Below are 20,357 nucleotides of genomic sequence, written 5' to 3' on the forward strand. Positions count from 1 at the left end.
ACTACAACTCTAAAACGGCACAGAAAATCAACGTCGTTTACAACTTCTCCTTCTGTTTGCTGACTGACCTGGTCAAAAATTGACCAGAAACATTATGAGTCAAAGGGAGGAAACCCAGACTGAGCTAGAAGTGATAATTTTTTTCTAGTGGAAAAAAGGGAGGAGCTCGGCTTGGAACTGAAGGTCCAAGGCTGAGTTTTGGGTAAACGGATAGCGCTTTGTATGACTAAACACTAAAACGTCTCCAAATGGTTACCATGGGAGATTCAATGATTCCTCAAACACTGAATGAGTCAAAGCAACACTCTGGGTATGTTTTGATTAGGGAATGATATAACATTATGTAAAGCTAAATATATATATATATATATATATATATATATATATATATATATATATATATATATATATATATATATATATATATATATTTGGAATTCATTTTTAATTGAAAACCGACATGCTGGTCAACAATTGACATGTTTATTTGTGATATTGACTGACAAAGTATGCTGACTTCAAATTGTTTTATTGTTTTATGATGAGATGTGAATGTAGTACCCTCCCGTATTACTAGCTCTCTTGGTAAAGATGATCAAAAACATTTTTTCACTACAGTGGCATAATTATAACTTATATATATATATATGAGATATTAACATAGCTGGATGATGAGCTTACATTGGCAAACAGAACCGAGCCTCTGTTGTCGAGCGCCTGTCAGATAGACCAAACTGTCATCCTTTGTAGAATTTGACATGCAATCCAATCTATCTATGTTTTTAATATAGCTTTGTTTGGATTATTGGAGCCTTGCAGATGGAAACTGTTACCCTGAGGGTTTAGGATGGATTCTCTATTGAGAAAAAGAGGTGTGGATAAAATCCCTTTATTTTGCCCAGGGCTAATTTTTCTCTGAAGCCTCTTGTCTTTCCAGTCATGGAAAGGAAGGTCTGGTTTCCTGTTGAGCCTAACAACATATATATCGTGAAACCTGGATCAGGAGACATGATATGTAAAGTTATTGTGCTTCTTTTTGGTTTCTTAGAAAGGATTTAACACTCAGACTCCCTTAATAATGTAAAGAGTTCAAAACATAAAGATGTGTATGATTAGTATCAAAATGTGGGAAGAAAATGTCTTCCGCATTACACCACCAGCTACAGCCTTAGGGAAGGATGGAACCAACCCCCTATGTAATTAATATAAATTCTTACATTATACGACTGTTGCAGCTGAATTAGAAACTCCTTTCACTATCTTAACATTTTTCCAATCAAGGCATTTTTGTCCACACAGTTGCTGCCTGTTCTTCTGGCTAATCTTTGCTAATCTTACCAGTAGATTAGCAAAAATGCTCAGAGAAGACCTTCTGGCACTAACAACCATGTTCTTTTAAAATCCACTTTCCTATTCTGATTCCCAGTTTGAACTTCAGTCCTCAACATGTTAAATGTCTAAATACATGCGACTACCATTGGACTGGGTGATTTTCTATTCGTATGAACAAGCTATTGAACAGCTGCACCTTATAATGCGACTGTAACTTAACTGTACACTTTAGATTTCCCATTCCAACTGTTAAATCAGAGTCCAGTCATTCAAAGACACCAATTCAAAGGGGATCCAAGCCATGTGGATCACTGATTGTTTTATGCCTCCCCATTAAGAACCATATGTTCTACTTCTAGTAAGTTGAGAGAATATTTGCCCATTCTGACTGTCGGAATCAGAGGTCCAGACTCGGAAAGCTTTTAAAGCACAGGAGACTCGGAACAAAACTGCATCTGGTCTCCATCAAGACTTGGTAAGCACAGCCAGATCCTGCATGGAGCCATGGAAGCAGGGCCCTCCTCCCACCCACCATCACAGAAAAGTCCAGCACTGGCTCAAGTCAGAAGATGATGCTCCATTTGTTACAACCTCAATGTTTTTTTTGCCAAAATGTTGATCTGTTCAATGCTTCTTGCACAGACTCGCAGGCTTGTCTTTTTTTTTCAGTAATCATCTGGTTGGACTGGTAATTCTTAAATCATTTTCAAGATGAGGCCAATTCTTATTTTAGTGCATCAATTCAATCATTAAGTGGTGTTACAGCTCTGACTCATTGTTTTTTAAATGAATGATAATCAGGAAGATTTTTTCCACCTTTTGTCTTCCCATGTGCCCAGACTCGGGATACATAAGGGTAAGAATTTATAATTGAAAAAGTAATGTTGAATACGGGTTTATTCACTTCTGTGCTTTTGTGGTGGCAAATCGGAGTGGCTTCCTCTTGCTTGAACTCTTCACACCCCATGCATATGCGTTTCTTGACAGTTGATTTAGGGTTGCTATCTTGGAATTTCTCTGTCTCCACCTGGATATGCAGCTTACAGTACATTAAGCCATGAGCTTATGTAAGAAGGACGCTGAAGAAGAGCGAAGTAGAACAGCAAGTTTCCACATGTGTTTGGATCATTCTCCTCGTTTGCTTCAATACTGTCATCCCAAAAAAAACAACCGGCTTCTCTCAGCACTCCATCTTCCAGCAGCAACCTGTCAACTATCTGTATTTCTTGCTGCTAGCAAATATTAGAAATACCAAGGGTTACTTTTTCACACAACAGCCAGGTCAACTCCTGGGCCAAAGATGGCCTTGATGTCCCATGCTGCTCAGCCAGATTGTTCATCTGGCTCTCTGAGCTCTAGCATTCGTTACTTCAGCCTTTTGTTGACCTGATCGATTTTTTTTTTTTTCCTGTCTTCCAAATATGGATTAAATGTTCATACCTTGTGCTCACTACATGTGATTTCTCTTCCCATTCGTTGTAGTGATCGTTCTTGGAGAGAGAACCAATGACCATAAAGAAACTAAGAGCTCTGCATCACATTTTTGGAGAGACTTGTTGCAATGATCACACTTCAGCAGGTCATGTCTAGGGCAGATACAGTTGTTGTTACAAAACTGTAATAAGAATAGTAAGCCTACTTTATGAGAGTTGACTTTCAGCCGGAGGTCTTACTAATGAGCAGAACAGCTAAGGGCTGCATTAGGACATCATGACTGTAACACAGTTGAAGACAAAGAACGCTCTGGACTGCTGATCTGCTGTTCCATTGCATCGCTGCTGAAGCAGACTTTGTAGCTGAATGAACCTGAGCTGCGCCTTTCCTTTTTCTCTGCTGCACAAACTCTACTGAAGTTAGTCAACTGTATGACTGCAAAAATATTGGAAAAGCACATTTACTAGACTATTATAAATGGATATATAAATTACCCATGTGTGCTTTGGATTTGGTTTAAACTATGAGTCAAGGGGTTTCACTGCCATTTTAATGCCTCAAAATCTGCTTGTTTTCTTGCATAAAGGGCAACTGATTAGTTTTAAGATTTAATTGAACATAAATTAGTATCAAAATGTGATAGTAATTTATGTATCACATTCTTGTTTTAATTTAATTTATGTATCACATTGTTGTTTTAATTGTTTTAATTCTGTTAAAACAAGAATTAATCTTCTTATAGGTGTTATGACAAAATAAATTTACAAAATAACCCTAATCTATTTTTGTTCACAACGTAAACTATGATTACTGCTTGGGCATTTGTATTCAACTTTAATTGGCTTACCAGTAAATAAAAGTTGGTAAATAAACTCCAGATAATCAGCAAGCCTCTCATTTGCAATATGTATTGCAGTAACCTGTTGCTGGTTACTGCAATAGATTGAATCTTTTTCTTTCCAGCTTGGAAATTAGAATTGATCACTAAGTCCTGCTGTGTGAACATGGCCTAATACAGATTGCTTACTGTGGTAAATATTTAATTTGGTACTTATACTCTCACCCAACTGCAAACAAGATGTGTGTTTTTGAAATGACTCAAAAAAATCCGTCTAACATTGATGCAAGAATTGGTTCTCAGGTTGCTTTTTTTGTTTTTTGTTTTTTTACAAAGAGGTTTAGGTGCTAAAACAGGGCTGCTTGTTTAGCACAATGTTTGACATTAGTTTGATCCTGTATCCATTTCAGAAGTGGTATTAGTAGTATTAATATTCCCTCAGAATCACAGTGCAAGACAAAGGTGTACTGAGGTTATCACATATTTTTCTTGAGCATCCCTGCAAGTTGCCCTAATATCGCAAAAGCAAGTGGTCTTTGTGAATGCTTACCAATCCTGGAAAAGCCTTTACATACTCCACAATGATGTGTCTGAATTCGATTTATATTAAAATACACAGCAGAAGAAGCCAGTGAGCTCATGCTTTTCCTGACATTTTTAGACTTTTTATTAGTTTCAAGGCACAGTGTTCTTTATATACTGGCACAAGTTGGTTTTCAGTCTCCAGAAGTCCAATCTCAAGTCCTGATAAAAGCTATTGTTTTCTTAGACTGAACAGTTGATGATAAGCTAGAAGTTGCACCAGTTTACCAATAGAGCGAATCAGGGTAAAGTAAGGTAATTTGATTTATATAGCACATTTTCAACAACAAGGCAGTTCAAAGTGCTTTGAAGTCAAGCCTCAAAAGTCAAACCTGATACATCCCATCCCAGCTTTAACCAACATTTCAGTCATGGAAGCTGTATGTTTTTATTTTTTATTTTTTTTATTTTAAAACATTTTCATGCTGTTCAGATGGAAGGCAAAGATGTCTTTTTGTCTACTTTTTTTAAGTAAAAACAAGAGTGGAGAATTTCTGTCTTTGTAGTTAAAAGAGCATACAGATATGATTCGCAGAGATGCTCTGCAGATAGTCTGCACTTGTTCTGTCTTCACTCATAAAGGAGTAATGCATTCCAAGTTTATAACAAGCTGTCCTCCTGACCCATCATCTGTTTCATTCACAAACAAGTCTTTGCATTAAAAGAGGAATTTAGTAAGAGGGCTGACGGTTCACATTACGCTTATATCAAAGGAGAAGAGAGAAGCGAACAGACATGGCAAGTCTGACAGAAAGACTGTCTGGCTGTGGATGCATACGTCTCTGTGTGTGTTTTTAATTTTTCTACTTTGGGGAGTCCATTACCTTTTCTTGGGGAGTGCATTATGTCACTTATGAGCACCATGTGTCCATCTTCCCTTTTATTAAATCATGGCTGCTGTAAATGAAGACTGCACCACATGCAGGTCTCTCATTGTTTGAAATTGACCAGAGCCAAGTCTGTCAATGTTGCTGTTCTCAACCATGTGAAACTTCTCTCCCGAGCAAATATGCATCCACCGCCGGATGTTTCTGGTTAGGTAAAGTTTATGCTTAGTTTTATGAACAGTAAAGGCATTGGATGGTTATTTTGTAAAGCACTGAGGTAGCCTGAGATGGAATTTGGTATGACACAAACGTCCGTCCTTATAACTTCATTAGTATCACATAGGAAATTATTAAAATATTATTCGTCCTCTTCATCTTTTTACAAAAACAGACTCTGTATGCATTCTTAAAAAAAAAAAAATTGTCATAAGTCAGTAATTATGTTTTCAAAGCGATGAAAAGTTGTCTTTATTACAGAGCAAGTACAAAGATAGATTTCATGATTAACAGTGCAGAAATATAGCTCTGTTGATTTATATCTCACCAACTTTCATGAAGTTCCTACTAGGCATACTTGAAAAGTGATAAGTGCTGGAATTCCAACCCATAATTAACCTGTTAGTAATCTTAAGTGCACCACAAGCCTCTGTCCCCCATTACATTCCTCTGCCACCCAGACTCCAAATTACTGTAAACTAAACCAAATCCACACCATGGCAACGGAAGAGTGTCAATTTAGAGAGGAAAGAATTTATTTGAACATTACTGAAGTTTCTCTGTCAGAGCTCCCAAGTGGGGAAGTTCAGAGGGTCTGCCTCTTGTTATTCTGTCTCTTGACATATATGCCATATGCACCCTAAACAATACCTGATTCATACATCCGTCTGTCTGAATGTGGACACAGGATTTGAAAACATTCCAGCTGTCGTGTGATGAGGCAGTATGTATGGCATGTACAGTGCATTACTGTCGCACGCAAAGTTCTAGTGAAATAAAAATAAACACTGAGTGTGTAGCTAATTGGGATGACATTTTTTTTTCTTATTTTCAACAGACATGCATATTTGTGTCATGTTGGAGTACATTTTGTGTTTTTTCATCCATTTGTTGTCTGTATCTGCTCGTCCTTGCACGGTCGCAGGGGAGCTGTTGCCGATGTCCAGTGGTCAGTGGGTGAAAGGCGGGACAGGTCATTATCACAGGGCAACGTAGGGCTTTTCCACCAATGTCAGATGTTCAGAGCCCGTTCCGGTTCCCAAACGTGACTTTTAACCTGTGACGCCTGTTTTCATCGGAGGAATGAGGCTCCCGAATGCCAAATCTGGTTCTAGTCGGGCACCGTGGAATACCTGGTTCTTCAGCGTGAACCGTAATGTCATCCTGAGGACCGGTCAAACTGAAGACAAAGAAATAACCAGCATTGCAGCGAACAGGCCACCGATTTTGCTGCCATGTCCTTCTTCCATGTTGTCTAATGGATGACGCATGTTTGGTTCCCAAAATAGATGGAAACGGATGTCAGGTCTTAACAAAACACTGGCGTCCAGAGGCACACAAACCCAGCTTGTTGTAGACTTCTTTCTGTGGAAACGCGCAAACAGAGACACACAGGATAAAGCACAGATAAAGCACAGACTCCACCTAAGGAAAATTTTAGTGGGACCAATTAACCCTCATGCTTTTGGAGTGAGGGACAGAAGTTGGAGAACCCACAATGGACAGTGACAGCATGCAGACTATACAGAAAGACTGAATGGTATGTTTTGAACCCAGGACCTTCTTGCTGCAAAGCAGCAGCGCTATCAGCTGTGCAGACCCAAGGAGAAAATGTTCATTTCTGCCAATATACTTATGATTTGAGTTATCCTTGAGAAAATGACTTTGGGAAATCCCTGTGTTTGGGTTTCGTGTTTTTTTTTTTTTTTTAACCATAAATGAGAAGGATACTCTGTTCTTTTGAGTTCATTTTTCCACACGTCACCGAAAACAGCCAAGTCTGAGTTTTCTAATTTCAGTAATTGTTTGACACAGTGTTGACTCTCGTGCATTTTCTTTTTTTTTTTTTTTTTACCACACAAAAATTTCAAGTCTTCAACTCGTTCACTGATCAGGGCTCAAACGTTTGGTCGTCAGCTGATTTCTCTACGCATCGCTTGTGACTAATTATCTGGGCGTATCATATCAGTTATTTTGTGGTTGAGTAAATGTATTATGTGCTCACATCAAATGCTGCATGAATGCAGTTGACCGAAAGTTGCACTGGAACTGATACTGGCTTTGATGATTGATTGAGGACGGACAAGAAGAAGGATCAAAAGCTCTAACATAACAAGGCTCCCTGCTGATCCTGAGGTTAACGCTTTAAACATGAACTACTGTCTTCAGTACCTAACCTACAGAAGACCTTGTCTTGATGGCAGTCCTTATCTGCTCTGATCTCCTTTTCTTCCATCTATCCACATTGATCCATCAGTCCAAGAAAAGCAAATATTCCCGATTCCAGCAAGTCACCTACAGCGCAATTATCAGATTTTAGATGTGGTAAGAAGATGGTCTACTGGAGACGAATGGAGAAATAATCTTCAGAGCTAATGTAACCTTAGTGGATTGATTCTTATCAGCTCTGTTGTTCAGAAATACCTGCGAGGCCTAGGTGATAGCAGCTGACACCCAAACTTTAATGTCACTGAAAATATCAGGTGTCTTTGTAAATTATTTTCCACAGCCCACCAGGGTGAGACTTATACATTTGTGGTGAGGCTGTGTGTGTGTGTGTGTGTTTTTTTAACCCAGGTAGTCCAGAAAAGGACTAGATTCATAGCGTCTCGTATGCAGACATACTGCATGTTTTGTAGACGCTGGGCCAGCTGGCTCAGTTGGCTCAGGTCACACACTAGGATAATAAACACACTGAGTTTTGATGTGTGTGAAACCTACTGGACAAACTCTCTCTACCCACAAGTCCTCCCTCCCACATTTTTTCTATTCTTCCCTCTCCCAGTCTGTCCTCCTCAGCCAATGCCACAGCGCAGATGTGATGATGGGACCCCGTGATGCAAAGTAGGTCTGTCTTACTGGTCCAGCTCTCAATGGATGTCTGTTCCCCGACGTCTCCATCTTTCATCACTGCACCATCAATCCTACGCCTCTGTGATCATCCCTGCAGAGACAGGGCTCCACTTTGTCCCAAAATCCAACCCCACATCCCTGCTGGTCCCTTCTGCCTCATTGTGATCTTCACTGTGCACGGGGCGTGACAGCTGTCTGACTTCAGATGCCTGTAAATGACAGAAACTTTAGCCAAAGTCTTCTTTTAACCTAAAATTGATCGAAATGCCATTGCTGTAAACATCAGTGTGCCCCGAACATGCTCAAATATCACACGGATGTCCAAGAATGCAAACCCTTCCCCCTGCTCTGTAAATTGATAATGGAGCCACTCTTACCTGGGTTTCATCCAAATGAAGGATGCCCTGACCCATAAAGGCCTGTGGGATCAGGGTCTCCTCTGGTAACAGACGGCGATGTTATCATAGCATTCCAGTCTAAGTGAAAGTATGCCAACTACCTTAGCTGAATAATGTTTTTTTTTTTTTTTTACTTCCTTTCACTAAGCCCTAACTCCACTGGATCAATTTAAATCTGCTTACAACATTTCATTTTGCAGGTTTGCCCAGATTGAATATATTTTACAAAATTTCTATCCAAAGCAGGTGGCATTCAACTAGCCATCTCAGTGAAGTATGTCCAATCCTTAATACTCTTTTATATCAAGTTTCTTGAGTGTTCTTTGACTTTTTAAGTGGATAATAAGTCTATACTGTTGGTTGTTTTCTGAAATATGCTTCATTAATCTGGTTTATACTGTTATATCCAAAATGATATAGTTGAGGAGTTAATCGCAAGCTATAATTGGTTGCAATTAAAATAATTCGCATAATTCACAGTTTGATTTGAATTATAGTCTATTCATTTCAGTTTTGTCCACACGCCACAAATATAATGTATTACTGTGTATTTTATTTGGGAATTTATGTGATATAAGAGCAAGTAGAGGACACCTATGAAGTGGAAAAAAGAAGAGGCATTGCTTTCATTTCATTTTAAAAACACAATTTTGGAAATTGTGCTGCTCATTTTCACTTATCCCCCTGATTCAACTGAAATTTTTGACCATCTTTCTTGCTTTAAAGTCTTCCCACTGATTCTCAATTGGATTTACATCCGGGACTTTGACTTGGCCATTCTAAAATATGATTGTTTTCATGCTGTTTTAGTTCAGGGTTTAGGGTTGGTGTCATGCACTAAGAAATTATGCCCCAATCTTAAGTCTTTTACTGAAATTTAAGTGTGAGGCCACAAGAAAATTTAAATGTCGACAAGTGATAGCATCCATCCACGTACTATTTATGTACAATCATGAAATAAGAAAAGGCAAGTCAATTTAAAAAGGAGACAAGAGACTAAGCAGTCCTTGGTTCTAATTGGGAATCATTTAGTCACAAACACAAGAACTATTTGCATTTAAATGTTTTGTAATTTACAAATTAAACACAAATGAGCATGTGGACATACACAGCCATGGCACTGACAAACGATCACCACTCTAGTTTCAGGGAATCTTTAAAGCCTCTGAGGAGTGGCTGCTGTTTTTCATAAAGGACATAACCGGTGCATTCACATTGTGCACAGGACCACTGTTCAACCGCATCCCCAAAACCTCAACAACGTGGAGCAGCTCCAGCACAAAGTCTGAGACAAAAGGCACACTCTTCACACTGGTGCTGATCCAGCATGGCCTCTGTACTAAATGCCTTTAGCCTCCTCAGAGATACAACCTGTACCTTTGTCCAATTCTCGCACATGCTGTTCCTTCAACAAGTTTCACAAAATTTACAATACACTTTGACTCTAACCAGAACCTCTTTTCTGCTTTCCAAGGAATAGTCCTGCAGACAAAAAAAGAAGACAGGAATTCCCATCTCTCTGGGTTTAATGTGTTATTGCAGATAAGACTTTCATAAATTTGACTTCTTGACGACACCGATGGCAGTAAAAAGGCATATTTCAAGTGGTTCTGACTCTGTGAGCGGAAAGTCTGTGTATCCCGCAGTCGGGAGGAGGGCTAGAACGGTTTTGCTCAATATATGTTGGGTGAGTGTGGGCTTGGATTGGGATCTCTCTTTCCAATGTCTGTTGTGGTGCAACGTGAATCTAATAATGTTACTCTTTTCTTCATAAATCAATGAAAGCTCTGGTTTAGATGGGGGGAAAAAAAAGTCGTTTTGAGTTCACAACCTGATAATTTATGCATTTGTTTTTATTACTGCTGAGTATTTTAAAATGAAAAAAGTCTATCTGTAACTTTGTTTAAAGGGGTGGTATTATGTACTTTCAGACACAGTGCCATTTTATAACACAATGAAGTAACTGTTACTTTCATTGGTTATAAAAATGCGGTGCATATCAAACAAAATAAAACAGCATGCTTCTGCGGTAATGACATCATAACACAATATAAAAAAAGTTCTATTTTACATAATACCCTGGCTTTAAAATTGCAAACTTGCAAAAGATGCGTCATATTTTATGTTAAAATGAAAACCTTCAGTACATCTTCTTGTGATTTTTCTTTTGATAGAACAGCTTAACATTTGTCGTAAATAAAAATGCATAAAGTACATTAGTTTCTTCACATATTGAAACATGTTGGTGGGAGAATCATGCTGCGGTGACGCTTTTGTTCAGCTGAACAACCCATTAGAGGCTGTACAAAGCAATGGACATGCATGGCTTCTATCCAGATTGGATGACCTTCAATGGTTTTGGGAAGAGAGAGGCGTACATCAGCAGACCTGAGGGTGTAACTGCAGTGCAGATAGTCCTTTACAGTGTTGACTCAGTGGGATAAATACAAAATAGTGTTTCAGTTTTCATATTTTTATTTTTTTTATTCTTATTTGTGTATTGTTTTCTTTCCACATCAGTTATGTATTACTTTGTCTTGACCTATTGCAAAAAGAGCCATAAAATACATTGAAATTTGTAGTTAAAACGTAACAAAATGAGAAAAGGACAAAGGGTTTTTGCTTTTGCAAAGAAGCCTTTACTTCTACTAAGAGCACAGATTTAGGTAAATGCTTGTGCTGCATATGTCTGGACTTTCATTTAATCATACCAGTGAAGTCCTGGTGGACTTGTGGTTTAGTGTAGTTTTGCCGGGGGAGGGATATATGATAGGACAAATTGTGGTGTGGCTATTGACAGTATTTGTGTTTCTTTTCTAACTTGTGCGTAGCTCTTTTTTTTTTTTCCATGTACAAGTGTGATTTGGCTTTGTGCTGTCAAGGATACTGCTTTCTTCTAGGCTTTTGTTTGATTTAAGTCATTGCAGATTTACTGTACACACAAACACTGCATAATCGCACTGGATTCTCTGATTAAAGATGCTTCTTCCAAAGATTACAGTAATTTGGAAATATATTTCAACACACTTCTCTAGCTCAGAACACAGAAGCTCAAATAAATCTGCCTTGAAACATCATGTGGGGAAAAAATATGCAAAACCTGTCAAAACACGTGTTACTCGTAGTTTATCTCTATGTGGCTTAAGATTTCCATCTACAAGCAGATGATGATTGTGGCTTCTTTCTTTCAGTTAAAACTGTAGCCCTTTTTTTCCCCAATAGGCTTATTTATGGTATGTCATATAATGTAAAATTATATCCAGAGGTTATCATTGATTGAACATAATAATGTTCAAAAAATTTTCTTTCATTTTAATCAGCTATAAATTCAGAGTGTACACCTTTTATTTTCGATGCGTTTATAATTCTTTCCGCAAGCTTTAGAGAAATACTTCAATATTACTATTTCCCATTGAGCGTTAAGTCAGTGTTACAGACCTGTGAGTCCCTGTAATTTCTTGAAGCTATATCTGTACTGCAAGCACTGATAATCAGACAAATCATAAAGAAAAGAAATGTGTTCTGACAAAGTTAGAAATGGGAGAATCAAAAAGTCCTTCAGGTTTAGTCATATTTCTGCAAGTCACGGAACTGTTGCATCTTGACCTGACCTTGAGGTCACTTTAAGAAGATTTGATTTACATCATGGCTCTTGCTGAGTTTGACACTTTGCACACTGGTGTCATTGATTTATAATACAAAAAAACTTCGACCCACCTTCTGGATGGCTTTGATGTGCAAAGAATGTTTCAGACTGTGCAAAATCTTGGCTTACAGTAGTTAAACTCACACACTGCCAGAGGGTTTATTGTTCCGTTTCTAATATTTGTTCCCAAATTTGATGTCAGCAGTCCAGTTTCTTGGGGTTTTGCATGTCTATAAAGAAAATTATTTGTAAGTAGAAACTGACACGCTTCAGTTTCTACTTAAAAAATAGAGAACTTGCAGCTGCAAGTACACATGCAGTATGTACACCTGCAACTAAATGACTGCTGTGTTTTTGTTTTTGACAAGTTGACTTCCCTAGATTTTGATATAAGTGATGGACATTACTGCCATGCATTGACCAGTAAAGCATTTGGTTACCATGGAGACTTTGGATGTGCACTGTTGGATAGCGATTCCTGTCCAAGGAGTGACAAATATTGTTTATGTAATTTACTTCTTGGCCCCTTAGATGCTATTCATCTGCACAGAGTATTGCTTCACTCTACTATATTGCCAAAAGTATTGATTTGGCCATTTAGATAATCTAGTTCAGGTGTTCCACACGTCAGAAATTTAACACTGAGGCAGGGAGCCTCTGTCCAAAAGCTTTTGTGAACAAATGGATTGCTCTTAGGAGCTTAGTGAATTCCAGTACAACATTGTAAGGATGCAACCTTTTCAATAATTAAGAATTATGAAATTTCCTCCCTACAGAATATTGTTCAGTCATCTATAGTGTTAATAAGACAAAGTAGAAATCATTGAGAATGAAAGAAAATTAGCAACAAAGTGTTACGCAGAGTGTGGTCATCAATTAGCGGAGTAGATGCTTCGTGGAGTTTGGCAACTTTCTGCAGCCTGATATGTAATAAACCTGATGTATCATAGCTTGTATACATTTCCAGCAATAGTTTTTTATGTCATCTGCTAATAAAACGTGAGATGAATGTGAAAGAAAAACAATATTTAGCAAATTTATACATCCTAATAAATTATTTAATTTTGGGAAGTTGCTAAAGCAACTTGTTTGGAAATAAAATGAAAACTACAGTCAGCCTGTTTTCCCTCATGTCTTTTGTTTTCCTAATTTTTGTGAAATATTGACACTGACATGTTAAATGTAGCATTGAAGATTTCATCTGGCAGCAATGCATAACTTCATACAAATGTTTTTCTGGAAGCTGATTTGTGTTTCCTTCACAGTTTTTGGAAGCTCAGTTTAAAATTTATGAAAACCAGTCAATTATGCCTTCATGTCCAGCTCTACATCAGTTCTGAGAGCACTGCAGGAAGCCTGACAGTGATGTCGTCACCGTGTGAAGGAATGCTGTAAGCGGACAAAACGCCAGGGAATTTAAGAGAAGTTCAGATTGACTGAAATGGCTGGAAGCATTTTGATTGCATATAATACATGGCTGCACACGACCTGCAAAAACACCAAACTGAACATTTTAATCTCTGACGTGAACTGCAGAAAGTGTCTGGCAGTTCCCGAAGGCAAATGAGAGAAAACAGGCTTCAACTAAATGGCTAAAATGTGATGCGTTCTGTTCGTTGTGGCATCCAGCTTGTGAAAAGCAAGTAAAACTAAGAGCTTGTTTACTCATATGGTTATTTCTCCTGTAGACCTGAACCATAAATCACAGACTATGTCAGACCATCTTGTGTACGCATTACCCTGTGTTTATTTTGACCTTGTGTGTGAGTTTTAGTTATTATTGGGACACTAATCAGCATGCGACCGATGCAACACTCACCACTGCCCTCTGGTTTACGTTAGCATTTATTAGCATCGGGTTTTACGCTGAGCAGAGAGCAGAGAGGGCTGTCTGTGGCTGTGATAAACCTCTGCCCTCGCTCATTTTGGCAGGTGATTTTGTGACACTGGAGACGGAGAGTAGCATCGGCAGCAGCAGCAGCACAACCCAAGCCTTTTTATCAGTCAGTCTTTCTCTTTAACCTCTACACACAGTTCTTTCACACTCTTTATTAGATTTGATTGATACTTTTTTGTGGAGCATTGAATAAAACAGGTTCAGCACAGGACATTGCATGTGGTTTGGCAGAGCCGAAGAAGCTGAGCGAGCGCTCAAAGGGGCTAACCAAATAAAAATTCGCCAAACAGATTGAAATAAAGCCTGGACCGACCTTGCGCTTCTGTTACTGCGCCAGGAAGCTGTCTTGAACCAACATGAGGCCGTTTCTCATTCAATTACGTGTTCCCGCGTGTGCGTTCCAGGGCTCCGTGCGCAGCAGCTCCTGAGCAAGCCCAGTCTTTCACACACGGCACTTCATGTCTCATCTTCGTCTCAAACACTCAGTCACTTGCCTATCAAAACGGGTTTACACATGGTCTGCTTGACACCACAGTGTGTGTATCTATGTTTTATAGGCATTTCTGTGTTTACCTCCACTCTATTCCCAAGTTTTCTTCAGGGCTGCCCTTTATTTAGCACCATCCATCTGCTGTCAAACTCTGACCAGATTCCCCATCCATTCTAAAAAAAAAAAAAAAAAAGCAAATTCCATGCTTCTCTGTGAGGATAGTGTGTTCAGGTTGATGTTCAGCTTTATGTTGCAAATAATATTTTACACGTAGAACAACTTCAGCTTACCTGTCAGGTGTAATATTTTGGTCTTCGTGACAGCTTGTTCACTAGTATACCAACAATCTTTCACAAGTGTATTTATAAATACATTATTCAGAGTTAAGAGTAAAGGTGTCTGATTACAAATTGAGTTTTACTTTTTAAAAACCACATTTAAGATTCATTAGGATGATACTTTGTCTTTGTATAACATATAGGATACCAGTAATATACATAAAATTTGTGGTGGTGACAAAATATAAAAAAAGTTAACCTTCAATGTCCTGCAGAGATGCTTTCATTCATGGTTATTGAAGGCAATGCCCATAAATTGTGCTAAGAAGGAAATGTCCAGTGTCCATCACCGCTTTCATCAAAACAGTATATGTTCCTCTACATTAAAAAGCACATAGTTATTGTGGTTGCATTCTCTAAAAGTCCTTTTGAGGAGTAAAACAACTGCAGCTGAGCCAGACTGCAGGAGGTCAGGGGACTGGAAAAACGTCAAGGACAGCAAAAGACAGGCAGGCAGCAAGAGCGAACACCAGGCAGGTTTTCTTTGGTTAGCCAAATATCTGTAGATCAGAAACATATGGCTGCAAATTCAAAGATACTTAAGAGGAGGGAAAAGCCCAGAGAGAAGAAAGTGAGTGACATTCTGTAAGGACTTACAAATGTCTGGAAGAGATAAAGGAGAGAAAAATAAATTTTCTTGATGCATTGGAGGTCATTTTGGTCAGAAAGCTGTTTGGACATTCAGATTATGTTACGGCAATTCAGATGTCTGCGTCAGTCAAAACCTAGGGCAAAAGATGCATTAAATAGTCATAACATCCGACATTAGTGTACGTAGTTCAATATTCATATTTGTAAGGTGCATTTCTCTATGTGGCACTTTTATACCAACCTTAAGGATATCGTGTAAATAGTCAGAAATGTTACCTGTTCAGGTGAGCAGCACTTGGCAAGTTTTTGTTTCGTGGGCTTCCTGAACAGAGGAGGCAGAGTCTGAGGAGCACATGATTTCAGCTTGTTTGGACTGAGGGTTGCTGAACCTGTTCGTGAACAAGGTCTTAAGATGCATTTGTGGAGAGGAAAGTGTCTGATCTGGGAATATCAGGTTTTGTGTTTTCTGATGGAGTGGTTCTGTTGGCATCTTCAGGTCATGACCTTCAGCATGCACTGGAGCTGTTTGCAGCTGAGAGTAAAGTAGCTGGCACGAGAGTCAGTTCCTCGAAGTCTGAGCCCAGAGTTCCCAACCGGAAAACATTCCTTCAGGTTGAGGGTAAATGGCCTATTCCTCGATAGCACTTTATCAAGGTCAGAAGAGCCCAAGAGGGGGATTTGAAGCAGCAACCCAATAAATAAGAGACAAACTTCTACCACTGTCACCCCATGGGTGAAGGGTTGGCCTCTGAGTTTAATTGTTTTGGGGTTTTCTCATGCGTGATGATTGGATAGATCATCCAATCAGATCTTTTCTGCCATAATTCAGATCCGTGGTGAAAAACAGATGATCCTAAGAGTATATCTTTTTATTTAATTGTCCACTTACGTCATGAATCTCTGCGTCTTTTGCTGTGCTGCTGTAAAGTGTGTGGAGACACAAAAGGGCTCAGAAACCAGTTCTCCTCAAATCAGGAAACGCAATAAAAACAAAATCTCCATGAATTCCTGTGCTTACACCACAAGTCAGTCGGTTAGACATCTATCTACAAACATGATGTCACTTATCAATAATACTAAAACACATGGATCAGCGATATCACAGTTTCAGTTCACCATCATCTATAAGAACTAATTGATTTTTTCCAAATCAGATCCAATGTCCAATTTCTGAACATAAAACTTATAAATAAATTTAAAAGCCTTCCACACCTCACTTTTATCGCATAAATGCTTTGGGCAGAACCACGTTCAGGCCTGTGGGATTAAAACTTGTTCACAGCTCCTCTTAATAGCTTATGTTGCTGATTTATTTGTTTGTTTAGTGTGTCTAGCAGTAAAGGATTGGCCCACAGGAGCACAGAACCAGACCACACTGTTTTATGACTGCTGTTTCTTAGTCTGTCCTCTCTAAATCTTCAAAGTTTACACACAATGGAGGGAACTTTTAAGCATATTAATTTTTGTTCCAAATTCCTCTTAAATGTTTATTGCTCCAGAAGGTTACACCATTTTCTTTTCTCCAAATTCAATAGTTATTTACAAAAGAGGACAATGATTAAAAATAAACACGTTGTAAAAAAAAAAAAAAAAAGCACACAAAAATGGGCTTAAACCGCTAATTAATCTCCATTTATTCCTGTTGAATCAATTTTTATTTTATTTAGTTAATATTAAGTATTACATATAATTAATGTAGTTCAGTAAATGTGATCTTACATGATAAATGGTTCACGAGAGGGAACTTTTAAGGATATTTGCTAAATTGTTAAATTTAACAAAAAAAAAAAAAAGAGTTTTTGTTAAAATTGTAGGAATATTTAGGAGAAAACTAAGAATTTACATTTTGGGAAGCTTTTGACAAATCATAAATTATTGGGGTTGTTTTTGCTTTGTCTTTTAAGAATCTATAAGCAGTGTAGGATGGTGCAATCCAGTTTTTACTTGACTCTGAGAAATATTCCTTTTTAATACAGTGTGGTTATGGTCAGCTTTCCTGGTATAGCCTGTTTACTGTTTCACGCAGTAAAATGGCAGAAACACAAACACTAAGGCTCTCCCTTCCCATGCATACGTCCCTTTGATTGTATAAATTCAAATCAGTCATTTTTATTACTTGGCTCTTTCAACCACACCTAATTGGTCTGAAAGTGAAAAGGAATGCATGTAAAGCTCACATAGGTCAGTAAACAAAGCTGGACATATGAATAAAACTGTAAGAGTTTTTCCATTTTCTTCTTATTTGGTTTACATTATATCCTGCACTGCAGGACAAAAACCAGGTTTGTTTAGTATGTTTTGCTATTTGCCAGATTTCAGGCTGATGCTTCACATTATTTTCTGCATGAACTTGTATAGCCGAGGACACATTGTTGGCCTTATTAAACATGTGCACAATCTTTTATTGCATGAGCAAAGCCTAAAATTTAGAGAAATCTAACCTTTGATTTGTGTACACTGAGGTACACAAATTAGCCCAAAATCAGCCGAAGTGGGGTTTTGGATGTGAGCATGGCATCAAAAACCATTTTGAAATGATAGTTTTTAAATAAAATCTGCTGGAATCCACAAGAACACCAAAAGAATATCGTTATTGTGACTTTCAACATAAAATGATACGAAATATTTGGTGCGTCTGAAACAAAATGACTTATTCCATTAAATATATAAATTGGTTCCATTGCTTTCTCAGTCCCAAATCCTATAGGAGTGTAAAAGAGAGCCCAAAGACTAAAATATAATGTTAGCTGTCTATTTAACGTTGATTAGCAAAGAAGGTTGAACAAGGTAGCAACAACAGTATTTGTTAAAACCAATCATTAGATAATTATCAACACTGAAAAATATTCATGAAGGATTCATTTTATTTCAGTAATTTACTTTTTTTTTCAAGGGTAGCAACAGAATTTTCCACAACTTTATCTTTCCATGCCATTGCGAGCATTCACGTTTGTGTGGACAGTCTGACTGAGGGAGGACATGCTTGTCTAATGGGGCGTGTAATGTGAGAAAGCCTTGGGCTAAGCAGTGAGTGACCCATGGAGGCTTGTCAATTTCCACCTCTTGGTATCACTGAGGGGCCATTAAGACTCTCTTTGTTTTCCTGCAATAGACAGGTATACGGGCAGATTGAGTGGGGTGCTACTGATGTGGGCTGGAGATTGATAACACAACGCCTCATGTCTCTGTCCACTAACTCAGTCCACGACTCTGAAGACCTATTAACAAGATGGATAAACCGAGGAGTAAGGTTGTTGGTTTTGGTTTGATCACCACTGTGCTCGGCATGATGGCGCCTCATCAGTGAGTCACACATCGCAGGAATTTGAAGAAGAAAACAATGGATAATAGAAGACAAAGAGTGTTAAGCCCCTGCAGAGGCTGCACCGAATCTGCCCTTTACTGTCACTGGAGTTTGGACTGAATGTGAAAGGAGGTGGGTGTGAGAAGGATGAATTGGATTGAGAATAGGAGAGGGATGACATGGAGTGTGGAGACAAGTCTGCGACTATGTGGAAACTGGGCTGGAGGCCACTGCACAGATCCACCTGAACTCTGCCAGAGAAAGCATCTATCAGGGGTTTAGAGAGGGGAACCGTTTACCCCCCCCCAAAATAAATTCAGTCAGGGTTTGTGTGGATTTGCCCCCTCGTATGGGGGGCGTTCTGATGTGGGGATATTTTCATAGGTAAGGTTCTCTTTTGCCAAAGCTTGTCTGCCATTTAATGGGATCACAGCAGACAGCCCAGGAAACACCACCAGGTGAAGTGATTCTGCTCTTCCAGCTGTGTAAACACTCACATGGATACACATTGAAAATCCTTACATATGCACATTCCACACCAACAGACACATGTTATATCACTTTAAATTTTTTTGAAAATTTATTATTTTATCAAATATTCATGTTCTCTTAAGGTTTGATTAGATCTTTCTTGTGATTATGAGAATTCGGTCCTGTGTTAAATTAGTAAATCTCTCTGAGGTGTAAAACAAATAAGAACCTCTCTGTGATCATGCTGTGAATATTAAGAGCTATGATAATTTACTTCCTTTTCCAGTCCCTCTTTGTGTCTTCGTAGGTTTGTAGTTGAGCCTCTTGGAAGATGGACTAAAATCGGCTTAGTGAAGCGTTCCAAGTTCGAAACATGTTTTTTGTAACCTGACCCTTATTTTAACTTGTCCACGTTTTAATCTTTGACCCGTCTGCTGTGCTCCATGATGCTTTTTGTTAACTGATGTTGCCTCCCAAATATCTGAGGCCTCCACAGAACAGTTGTATTGGTACTCTTCAAATAATCAGAGACAAATGATATTTACTAACATGACGAGTTTTGGTTGGACTTAGTTTTATTTGGAGGTGTAACAGTGAGGAGGGTAAGTATAAGTACTCGCCACTCTTATTAAACCTTTAAGATTCAGATTATCATTTATCATCCACTTCCACATTATGTGCGTTTTGTATTTAAAAGAAACAAATGAAAATAGCATTCACAGTTCTGTTGCATCCTGGGAAGACGGGAGTGAACTTTTCTGATGTTACTGTGACTGGACAGGTCTGCTGTGGGAGCACTGGGTGACCAGTAAGCGCTTTGGGACTGGCGAGGAGCCCCTGGAATCACCCAGTGCTTGTTGAGAAGAGCAAGAACATTATGTGCTTCGATGACAGTCTCGAGTAAGTACGAATGAAGTTACTACCAATGTGGTTACTCACATTTGAGAATACAAAGCAAAGGAACTGGAAGTATGACTCCTGACTGAATGTAGTGACAAAGCAGCCGAGTCGGCAACACTGCTCTTGTTAACGAGTGTTGTCGGCCAGTCTGACAAGTTTTTGTCAGCTGTGAATATAGCAAGGCGCTTTGAGCACTACTTCCTTTCTCACTTGAAAATAAGAGTCTCAATAAAGACGCAG

General features: G+C 38.6%; 1 long non-coding RNA gene across 1 annotated transcript in view; it reads left to right on the forward strand.

The window, feature by feature from the left end:
* LOC106939876 (uncharacterized) overlaps positions 1–20,111 on the forward strand; it is a 39,868-nt gene extending 19,757 nt beyond the window's left edge. The window contains exon 3 of the long non-coding RNA XR_001422936.1: positions 19,999–20,111. This is a non-coding gene — a long non-coding RNA (uncharacterized LOC106939876). The remainder of the gene's footprint in view (positions 1–19,998) is intronic.
* The last annotated feature ends 246 nt before the right edge of the window (positions 20,112–20,357 follow it).

This window comes from Poecilia latipinna, unplaced genomic scaffold (assembly GCF_001443285.1).
Source record: "Poecilia latipinna isolate Pla-1442-1.1 unplaced genomic scaffold, P_latipinna-1.0 Scaffold3009, whole genome shotgun sequence".
NCBI classification, from domain to species: Eukaryota; Metazoa; Chordata; class Actinopteri; order Cyprinodontiformes; family Poeciliidae; genus Poecilia; species Poecilia latipinna.